This window comes from Pteropus vampyrus, unplaced genomic scaffold (assembly GCF_000151845.1).
Source record: "Pteropus vampyrus isolate Shadow unplaced genomic scaffold, Pvam_2.0 Scaffold113, whole genome shotgun sequence".
Lineage (NCBI taxonomy): Eukaryota > Metazoa > Chordata > Mammalia > Chiroptera > Pteropodidae > Pteropus > Pteropus vampyrus.
In genome coordinates this window covers 2,910,446-2,922,301 of record NW_011888894.1, presented here as the reverse complement: position 1 = coordinate 2,922,301, position 11,856 = coordinate 2,910,446, and positions in this window count along the sequence as shown.

Here is an 11,856-nt window from a genome sequence, read left to right as displayed (position 1 = left end):
AGATAAATGTAATGAACCAAACTCAGCAGTTAAAAAACATAAATTGATAGACTGTGTTTAAAAAAAAAAAAAAACCACTGTGTGCTATTTACAATAAAATATACATTCAAAAAATCATAAGGATGTAGAAAGGTTGAAAATAAAAGTGCAAGAAAAGTTATGTCAGGCAAATACCAAAAGAAAACTCGTGTAGCTATATTAATATCAGATAAAGTATATTTTATGGTGAAAAAAAACACATCAAGAGAACCATTACATAATGTTAAAAAGAACAGTTAACCTAGAAGGTATGATTCTAGTCTGCACTTAATGACATATCCTCAGTGTATATGAAGCAAAAATTGACAAAATTGTAAAGAGAAATTGATTAATCTACCGTCATAGGAGGAGATTTAAGTACATTTTTCTCAGTAATTAATAGATCAAGCAGGCAAAGGAATTAATAAAATATACATTATTTGAATAATACAATTAAACATGATCTAGTGGATGCACAATAAGTATACAGCAAAACATTCTAGGTAGTGTCTAAAAATTTGGGGCTGAGTAAAATAGGAATTATGCAATTTAAAATTAATGAAAAAATACCATTATTTCGTAAATTCTAAGGCACCCTTTTTTTTCACATTTTAACATTTCTGAAATTGGAATGTTTCAAGTTATCAATAATGTATTGTAATTTAATTGGCAGTGTTTTTCTCTAAAGGCTCATAAAATAATAAGACATTCTACAGTGGCTGCATCTTAAATTTAGTGAAATCTTTCCCATCAGTCTGTACTGTACCGAAAGTAAAGATAATGAAATATATGCTGAACATCACTGATCAGTCAGTTCCTCTCCGTCACCCACCCCTATCTGCAGTAGAAAATAAGAACTCTGGCCCTTCTCCTTTGGAGAGTGTGAGATAGGCAGAGGGCAGCTCATGATCACCAACCACATTACAGCCAACTTCGTGATATGGCCAGCAGTGCTATTGCAGTACTTTACTGCATACAGGAAACCTGCATCCTACAGAGATACCTATTTCTTTTCAAGAACACTTTGGACATTTATTAAAAAGTAGCCATATAGTAGGCCATTAAGCCAAGTCTCAAAAAATTTTTAAAAATTGATATTCTGCGATGAAAAAAGTCTGTTGAAATTCTATAGTAAATTAATTACAGATCATTTTGAAAATCTCACCTTTGGATATTTTGGACATACATCTAAATCTTTTACAAGTCAAAATAACACCATAATAGAAATTAGGAAATACTGAAAACTTGTCAATGACGACGATGTCACATAACAAAACTTGTGAAATGCAGCTAAAGTGGTTCTTGGAGGGAAATTTGTAGGCTTAAATGTTTATATTAAAAAAGAAGAAAAGTTGTAAGTCAATTAGCCAAACATAGAACCCAAGACGTTAAAGAAGCAAGTAAACCTCTCAAAAAGGGGGGGGGGGGGGGGGGGGGGAAAAAACCCGAGGCGGGAGGAGAGCAGACCAGAGAAAGCCGAGGGGGAGGGGGACAAAAATAATAAAGTAAAAACAATCAAAAACAAGATAAATACATAAAGAAAATTATTAGTTGGGTGGAAGGGAGGTGAAAAAGAGAAGTAGACATGTAGCTAAAGGACTGTGTTATCCCTGCTCAGTTCTAGACTGGAGGATGGGCTATCACTGTTGTCACAGGTTTGGAGCAGGCTGGAATGAGATCATGAACCATGAGAACCAAGAAAACACATGCAAATTGAGTTCATCCCTCACCTACTCCTAGGTCTTTCTTCCTACGAAACTTTTGTACACATTTATACTTCCTCAACTTGCAAATGAAGAAACTCAATAGAAAATGGATGTTATAAAATATTATACAATGTCTACATTTTACTCTCTGCCATTGTTATCATGAACTAAAATTTGTCAAATTACTATGAAACTTTCCATTTCTCAGGCTATTTGCCCCTACAATGGTCTTCTGATCACTATGTTTTTTTGAAGTTTATGATTCTGCTGTTTCTGGCCTCTCACTTCTTGGTATACATTTGTCTTCCATTCTCAATCCACTCCCACCTTTCTAATTTGACAGTTTAAGCTTCTGGGCATCCAGACAGCAGACAAGTAAGTTTATGTAATTCGTACATAAAATGAGAATTCTTGTCTCTGAGTAAGAACTTGAGAGAGTGTATATACCCTAAGCACACAAGCTTTAGTGAATGACCAATGTATTCATTACGCCTGCTCCTGGGTTAGTGGGGATGTTTCAAACAGTTGAATCTTTTGGGTTGAGCATTCTGGATTAGCGAATCCAGTTGAAAGAGACACAATTGCAGGAAGAAGTGCACAATTTAGAGGATACAAAAAGTGTGTGCATGGTGGAGGGGAGAAGAGGAGGAGGTAGAGAGGGAGAAAGAGTAGGAAAGGGAGAGATTAACAGTTTGGGAAACAGGACCATAAAGCAGAAAGCCTAAGAGGATCTCATTTCTGCCAACACTGAAATAATTGCCAACTCTTTAAATGGTCAAAAATTGGCAAAATCACAGAATTGGAGGCAACGGAAGCCTGCCCCAGACCGTATTGTCCTGGCTGGCACTTTACAGTCACATTGCACCAAATCACAATCTGCCCCAGGGTCCTTATATGTATCTTCTAATCACAATATTATTTGGAACTGGCATGATTTGTATTGTTTGCACTCCCAAAAAGCAGGCAACTTCTTCCCTCTGTCCCCTACAGAATGACAAAGTCCCAGGAAGGTATTATAAACACCTTTCCCTTTGCAAAGCAATCAGCTTCTCCCCTATTCATTAGGACATCAAGGAAATTTAGAAGTAAGAGATTTAATTTATATCTTCCCAAAAGAAAAGTCAGTGTCACAAGCAATGCGTAACTAGCATTCTTTTGCCACTGCTGTGGTTGCTAAAACAGATGTCAGTTTAGTCAGTGCCCAAAGCAGTAGGCTTAATGTTTTTTTCTTTTCTTTTCTTTTCTTTTCTTTTTTTTTTTTTTTTTTTTGATTAAAAAGCACTTACATAAGTGACAACTAAAATATTTCTGGGTTTCTTTTACGCACTACCTAGCATCAAGAAAATTTCATTTGCAGACCAAGGAAATATGAAAGATGAAGCTAAGATAATTTTATTTTCCCCACATGGCTGGAATTCACGGTCTTAACAAAGGTACCTATAAGGCCCAAAGTTCTTGAGATTGTATATAAAACGTGCAAACTCAGCCAAAATTAATATCTAACAAATGCTTCATGATAGAGTCCGACCTGGCAGCTAGTGACTGACTTGCTGGCCTTAAAATTTGTGAATGCCCTGATCCCTCACAGATAAAAATGTTTGCTGATGAACAAACATTTTTAGTTCACATTTCCTCACTCCAAGTAGAGTTATGCCCGTTCCTACTTCTGCGTCTTCGATCATATTTCGCCTTCCTTCTGGAATGCCCTCTCTTATTCTCTCCACCTACCCAAGGCATGCCCGAGGGTGCCTCACTGGCCTTGGCAAGCCTCCTGAACTTTCTCTGCTCTGAGCTCAAGCGCTGTGGTTCATAGCATCATTTTGAGTTGAACTGCACAGAACCTGTGCTGCTTCTAAACGAGCCCATGAGTCAGTCCTGACTTTCTAACTGGACTGTGATATCATCTTCCAAGACTGGAGGCTGACTTTCTTCACCTTTCTGTGTTTCCTTCTGCTAAGCATGTGTTGGAAACTCACTGTAAAATGATTTGTTGGTTCCTGATACCCTATTATGCAGTTTAGAGACATCGTTTTAAGGAATTGATCACCTATTAATCACTGGTAGCATCTATCTCTATGAGGCACCACCTAAATCATAGCTATGGCTTCTGCCTTTCTCATTTCATAATCTAAAGCAACAGCCAACAGTATTCAAAAGGTATGCTTACTTAACTGATAGTAGATAATACTAATGCTGACTAATACATGAGGGATGATCAACAAGACTAATTAAGCATATACGTTAGATAAATAGCTACATTAAAGGCAAATAAACAAATTCTTGTATCTAATGAAACAAAAAAACAAAAATGAGAAATTAGGCTTTCCTTCCAGTGTCATAGTATTTGAATATTACTAAGCAACTTTCTTTATAATCTTATTTCAACAGGAACTAAGAAATTCTGAGCACTAATGAGCTACATCTTGTCTGCATTATTCTCTAAAAACTGGTTTTGATTAATAAGCTCTATGCATTTTATGGAGAGTAAGGAAAGTGCTGAATGAATCCAAGATTAACTATTATTCTCACCATTATGAGTGACATGAAATGTCTCTACTAGGTCAGGGTGACAAGAGGACCAGATGATGCTGGGAAACCTTGATATAGAAGACCTCAAATCTTTCATTTGTAGGAGTGTGGCATCGATCTTCCCCCTTAATCACATACTCATGATGACTTATCTAAATTCTTCTTGTATTATTCGTATGAGGCATAAACTATTAAGATTAATAGCAAACTAGACTTTATGTCTAAATGATTGCTACTCTTTCAAAATATTTACTTAGAAGATCATACTCTTTCTCAAACAACACTGTCACTATGCCAACTATTTCCTGAACTCTTGCTCTGAAATTGCAATTACTGTAAAGGCATGGTATTTGAATATCTTCAGTAAGGCAATAGGAGAACGTCCTCATCACTTGACTTCAAAACCACCCCAAAAGTTGTAGGAATCTGTTCTGATGAATGGTGGGTTATCAGTCTAGGAAGCTACTTGATGGAAAACAAATCATGACTAAAAAGGTATAAGACTTTCCTTTTTGCAGCCCATAGATTAGTTTCAGTTCCAAGGAAGGTGTTTCAGAATGCTCTGAGCAATGGCTACTCCATGGGAGCCTCCAGCATCCAAAGCCACTAGTTTGGAATTCGATTCAGTTGGATGTAGGTGTTTTGCCATGTGCATTATATGGACAGTCTCGTTACTTTATAGCTCTGTTTTTTTAAAAGAGTTCCATAGGGCTTAATCAAATATCTTTTTCTACACTGCCTACTTTATAGATTAAAAAAAAAAAATCCAACATCTTCAGTGTCTATCAATTTTATTCCCATTTCTCACCCGGATTACTTCTCAGGTAGCATGAATGAATCATAATATTTGACTATGTTTTGCCCTCATTAATGTCGTATCAACTTTAATGAAGGCTATTAAATTTACCATTGGAAACCCCACTTGGATTTCCCTTTCCTTGACACTAGGATGGCAATCTGAGGGCCTGTGGTTTCCCAAATATGTAAACTGGGATCACCCACCAATATCATAGCTCCAGTCAGAGTTAGCATGATGTTCACAGAAATCAAATTCATTTACCTAGGCCAAGCCTGGACACATCACCAGGAGCATGGCCTGAGCAGGGAAGCAAGGGGAGAATGGAAAAGGAAGTCACATTTACTGAAGGATGGCCATGTGCCATGATCTCTACACATACCTGATATCATGTTAGTATCAAATCAATTCTAGAAGTAGAAATGTCTCAATTTCATATACGTAGAGAAAAGGAGGTTAAGAGAGGTTGGCTAACTTATCCAAAGTCTATATATTAATAAGTGGAAAAATTAAGATTTAGATCATCCTTTCCCGATTCCAAAGCCCAAGCCCTTGGCAGTGAGAATGGCGGCAGTTTCCAGGGACGGGGCCATGTAGGGGGAGGTGAGCAGTCGTGGCAACACTGGCTCTAGTGCCATTCCTGCCACCCACCAGCTGTAGAAGGTGTTAGCTTGCTAAAGCCTCATTCCCCTCAATCTAATAGTTTGGTGACTATTTAGTCTTCCTATCTTTGAAACACTGCACTAGGGCTCAAAGTTACAAAGATAAGTAAAGTCAGACATAGTCCTCTAGGGGTTTACAGTTCAGTGAGATAGACTAGCAGATAATTATATAATTTCTATACAGTAGATACTAAGATAGAGACCGGGTACAATGGGAGCACAAACTCAGCATTCAGTGGTAGTATTTACTTGTATGTGTTCCACACCCAACTACAAGGTCTATGATTGCACAGACCATGTCCATCTGTAATGCTAGTGTTTGTAGAGGGCCCAGCAGATAGTAGGTATTCAAAAAATATGTAAGGTATGAATGAATCAGCTGGTGTCTGAGCTAAGACCTGAAAGAGGAGAAACAGTCACCCAAGCAAAGAAAGGAAGAAAGGGTGTTTCAGGGAGAAGAAAATGAGGACAGCGAAGTGTGTACGGGGGACTACATGCAATTTCGTCAAAGCACGAAGTATAAGGGGGGAGGTAGTCAGACTGGAGGTTGGAGAAATAAGAGAGGCCTGGTTATGAAGGGCCTTGTCTGGGCTAATGGCTCTTGTTCCTAGGGGTTCATAAATGGATTCTGGGGATTTGATGGACCCCTGAAACTGTAACCAAAGTTTGTGAGCTTGTGTGTAAATGTGAATGTGTACTTTTCTGAGGAAAAGTACATTAATCAAATTCTCAAATGTGAAAAACTTCTACAGACAATGAAGAGCTGTTAAAAAGTTCATGTATGGTCAGAGCTATCATAATAACATTTTAGAGAGATGACTCTAGATGCAGTTACAGAGGATGGAATTCGAGGTAGCAAGAATGGTGATGGGGAAACCAGTGAAGAGATAAATGCAACTATTCAGGAAAGAAGTAATAGGATTCTAAACCTAATCAATGGTACTGGAGATGGAGTGGATATGGACACATTCATGAGGTACTTAGGAATTCAGAGGAGTGTATGTACTGATAGAGAGGGTGACATCAGAGAAGAGAGCGAGAAAGAAAACTGACATTGACTTTTAGGTTTCCAACTCAGGTTGATAAGTCAGACCATTGAATGAGGAGAGGAGAACAAGCAGCTTTGAAAGGGAAAACAAGGAGCTCAGTTTTAACTCATGAGTTTGAGATATCGATTGGACCTACCAGAATGACCTTGACTATGATCCTGAAGCATGAGGAGAGATCTAGGCTAGAGATCAAGTTTTAAGTCATCGATATCTAAATGAGAGTTTAAACTATGAAAGGAAATGGAAAATATTAGGAAGAAAAACCACAATGGACCAAGAGTGCATGCCTGAGTTGTACAACATCATAAACGCCACTGAATTGTATACTTAAAATTGGTTAAAATGGCAAATTTCGTGTTTATGTATATTTTTATCATAATTTTTTAAAGTCGGGGGGGAGTATATACACTTCAAGGAAACTAAAAAGTATAAATTTTTCTTAAAAAAAAAAAAGATGGATCCATGGTTCATGCCACATTTAGAGGACTGAATACAAGGAGAAGCCCATGAGGGAGGTAGGTAAGAAATAATCAGAGATAGGATGAAGGAGACTCAGGAGAGTATTGTCACAGAAGCCAGGGGAATAGAATTCCAATAAAATGCAGGGTGGGGTGGGTGGAGAAGTTAGATAATCGCTACAGCTACTTCCAGAAATAACAGTCAGAATATATGAGCTCTGGGAGAGAGAGAATTTTGGTCTCTGGACTTGTCCATCCAGAACTCCTCAGCAGCAATAAAATGATTTAAATTTCATCTTTCAAAATAAAACTTGTCCATGCTCTGCCAGTTTTGTCTGGGCAGGAAACAGAACTCAGACCAGCTGCAGAGGAGGGTTCTAAATTCCACTTCAGAGCACTGGAATGACTCCCAAGTGCCAGCCTCTGCCCCAAGAGGGGAGAAAGCAGCCTGCAGCAGAGGGAGGCACAGCAGAGTCCTCCAGCCTTTCATCGAGGAGCTGACACTCCCATCTGCCTGGACAAGTCAACGTGTTCCTAGACCCTTTTCCTTCTTTGGTATTTAGACTGAGCAAGTTGCTAGGAAATTACAGGTTAAAGACCACAGCTACCTCTGGCTAGAGGGTCTCTTTCCCTTGAAGAACTTTCCAACAACTCATGAGTTTGAGGTATCGATTGGACCTTAGAGACAACCGCATCAATACCAGAGAGAGAGAGGGACAGGAGCAGAGGTGGAAGAAGATAGAGGAACCACTGGGGAACCTCGAGCCGTAGCATACTGGCGTTGCGGTGTCCCAGGGTGCCCCATGGCATCATCAGTTACCAACTGGATCCAGGAAAACAGCATTGCCAGTTTTTAAGCTCTATTGGATCATCAGCTATTTTCTTGTCATATTTTTGGCAGAGTTTGGCTAATATCTCTTCAATGTGGTAGAATAAACCTACTAATTCATTCCTTTATGTTAAATGTTTAAAAAGCAGTCTAACCATGTGAAAGAATCTGAGTATCTTCAGTAAGTCAGTGTTAATGCTCAGAAGATGCCAAACCGAGCATAGAACTGTGGCAAACTCACTGCCCATCACCGAGGGTTCTCGTAACACATTTGCTAATAATTTGTGTCTACTCTGCTGTCAAAGGGTAATTGTTACAGTTACCCAGACCCATCCTGGGGTAAGTTAAAATAAGAAATATTGAGGGATCACTGTTTTGGGGGGCAATAAAGCATGTGACAAATAGAAATGAGACCAAAAAAAATGATAGATGAAAGCTTCAGTATTGCCTTTATTATTGTGGGCTGGAGACTGCGGCTGAGTGTGGCAGTAAGTGGACTGGAACTGAAGCCCAGAATTAAATAGATTTAGCAGCCTTGTCGCGGTCATGGGGCCTGTCTGGGGAAAACTTAAAACTACAGAGTTACAGGGAAGCCAATGAAGCTTAAGCTTCATTGATGAAGCTTAATCTTCATCAAACGGGATCCCCGTTTGAAAGGGTCCTAGCATGCTCAGTTGACTCCGGTCTTATTTACTGAACCGGTAAAGGGGAAGAGAAAGTCCTGGGGTAAACACACAGGTGCCCTCAACATGGAAGGACACACAGGAGTGGGGAGAGACGCGCTCCCTCCTTAGCTGAGACCGCCATTCAGGCTGAACCGAACCACAGACCCCGCCCCGCGTTGGCTCCAAAAATGCCCCATGCCTGGGCATCAATCAGAATCCCAGTCCAAACCCAACTCTGGGATGGAGGATTTCACAAAGGTTTTTGAAGTTGGGCTTCTCCCAGTCTCCCACTAAGTCCTCCCCATTTTATCCTCTTCCCTTGACCCTGGCAACTCACAAACGAAACCGAAACAGCAGCAATGCTTGGTGCTCTGTTGTCCAGAGACCTGCCCCTCTCTTATCCCACTACAGGAGGACCAGACAGGAGCCCTCCCTTCCACGCCATGCATCAGAAATCCAAAATTACCTAGAAACCCAGCAAGTAAGAGATATTTTCATTATTCAAGTTTCCAAATCCATACCCTTGAACACAATGCCTCCCTCCGTGTCTTAAAAGAGATGCCCTCACTCGGTGAGCTGGGAACAGGAGAAATTAAAGAAAAAGCCGTGATGCAGAGATTTGGCCTTTCAAGCCAGGCAACCTTCAGGGCAGGTCATCCCAACAACAAAAGGTCCACTTGGAGGAAGGAGCAGGGCTGGGTGAGACCTGCCCTCATGTTGAATATTCCGTGTCTGCATGCTCACCTGCAGGCCTCTGTGACAGTGCATCATACTGCAGCCTTTGACGGATGGGAAAGGCATAAAACTATTCATTGAAGAAAATGCCTGATCTCCCCCAGATAGAAGATGCTTGCTTTACCACCCGCTTCCTTTCAGCTCTAGTCACACACACCCCGGAACACCCCCATATCCTGCCAACATGTTTTTAAATTAAAGGGCCATGTTGATTTTTTAAACTTGGTTTTCTCTTTTCTAAATAAAATAAGAATTTAACTTGTGTTGATATTTAGGTTGTTGAAAAATAACGATGGTAGGAATCAACCTTGGCTATTTATCTGCTGCTTTCTTTTCCTCTGAAATCTCTTTCTAAAGTTTCCAGTGAATTGCATGCAGGGCCTGTCCAGCTCTCACTTTGTGTCATACAATCAGGTCCGTGCATGTTCCTGCTTCAGGCTCCTCCACCTCAGTGAGCACTCTCAGACAGAGAGCCTGGAGTAGAGCTGTGCTTCCAGGCTTGGGGGCAGGCTCGTGCTGAACTTGTGAGTTCTCAGAAGCCCCTTCTCCCCTTCCAGCTCGCCCCCTGAGACACGAGACAGGGCCTGAGTAGGCACAATTCCATAAGAGGGGTCACTGACCTCAGTGGTTTCACTCAGACTTATGGTAGTGACCATGGAGGTCTGGGAGTGTCTCTCCAGTCCTGGCCAGCCTTTGCCCTGGTGAAGGGAGGCAGCAGAGGCCTAGCCATACACAGGTCCTGAGGCACGCCCAGAGCTTCAGTGAGTCCATAACTCTCCTGGGCTCCGATCCAAGAAGCTTTTAGGAGCAGGTGGCAGTTAGCACAGGGTGTGCCAAAAACAGTGAGCCAGGACATGAGAGGGCAAGTCAAAGGCAAGAGTCCAAGAGCAGGAAAACAGAACCCAGAGCAGAGGCAGATTCTGGGGTACCAGGCTATGTCGTGTGTGCTCTGGAACTCTGAACATGCCTCCCGGCCACTGGAGCCTACTACTCAGCACCCAGGGGGCTTCTTTATTGTGGGACTTGGTGAAGATGCAGAACAGTTTAGAATACTTGAACTAATTTCAAGAGTGAAGCAAATACCATTCACTAAACAGTGTGATGCGTATGTATTTCTACGCTGCAAACTGATATATATTCAATGAGTAACAGAGCCATCCTTACAGTTGTCAGTTCCTCTTCACAAGGTTATTGGTTGAAGCTCCAGGCCAAGCTCATGTTTAAGGGGAAAGAAGGTTCTGTTCCTTCCCAACTTCACTCTGAGTACACTTTCTCCTATGTGACACGTGATCCACAGTGGGCCACGTAGGTGAAGTTTCTTCTATCAGAGCAGATACGGCAGTTACAAACACGGTTTTAATCTCTCATGCAGCTGCTTAAAGTTTAGTCTTTAAATTACAGATATTTTTTAAGTGAATTTTTATAAATCTGACAACATAGTGTAACAGTTAAGTGAGAGGGAGGCAAGATTCTAAAGTCAAACAATAAAATTTTGCAAAATTAAAATTGTGGGCATATAAATATATCTATAAGTGGTTTGTGGAGGTTCTTGGGTACCTTTACATACCTTTGCTGAATCTCCATTTTCCTTACCTACAAAAGAGGGGAAAATAGTCCCTACAAAAGAGACATTAAAATTAGGCTCATTTAATTAAATGAGATGATGTGTATGTAGCACTTTGCATGGTGGCAGGTATGTAAATAGCGGACAATAATGATCAGCTATTGTAAGTAAAATCAGTGCTGATCACACCATGAAAATGCAAAAGTTTCAGAAGGAATGACCCCGAAAATGTCATCCTAAATGACTCGGGCAGATTAGCAGGCGCCCTTCACCTGGGCCTTTGACCCCCAATCTTTCCCTCTTCAGGCTTGTACTCTACAGCATCCAAGAAACAAATCTGATCACAGTGCCCCCGGGGCTAAATATGCCACGGTCCCCTTTGCCCCAGGATAAGAGCCAGTCTCCCGGCTTGGCTTGCATGGCCTCTCGCAGTGGGGACTCCACCTCCCTTTCACCCTCAATGCCGTGCACTTTGCGTTTGCCTTTCTGTACCAGAATGCCAACTTCTCGGCCCTGCAGGAGGGCCCGTGTCGCCTCCTCTATGAAGTGCTAGTTCGCAGGCACTCAGTTCTTAGCACTTGCTTAGAGCAATGACCTGCTGGTTAAACCCGTGAGCTGTGGAACCAAACTGCCCAGGTTTAAATTCTGGTTTGTCTCTGTGACCTTGGGCAAGTTTCTTCACCTGTCCTTGCCTCAGTAATTTATCTATAAGATGGGAAGAATAGTATTATTGAATTCATAAGGTCATTAGTGAGAATTAAATGAGCTAATATGGAGAGCATGTTAGTATATAGAATAGTCCTTGGTACATAGTAAACGCTCAATAAATATTAGCTGTACTAATA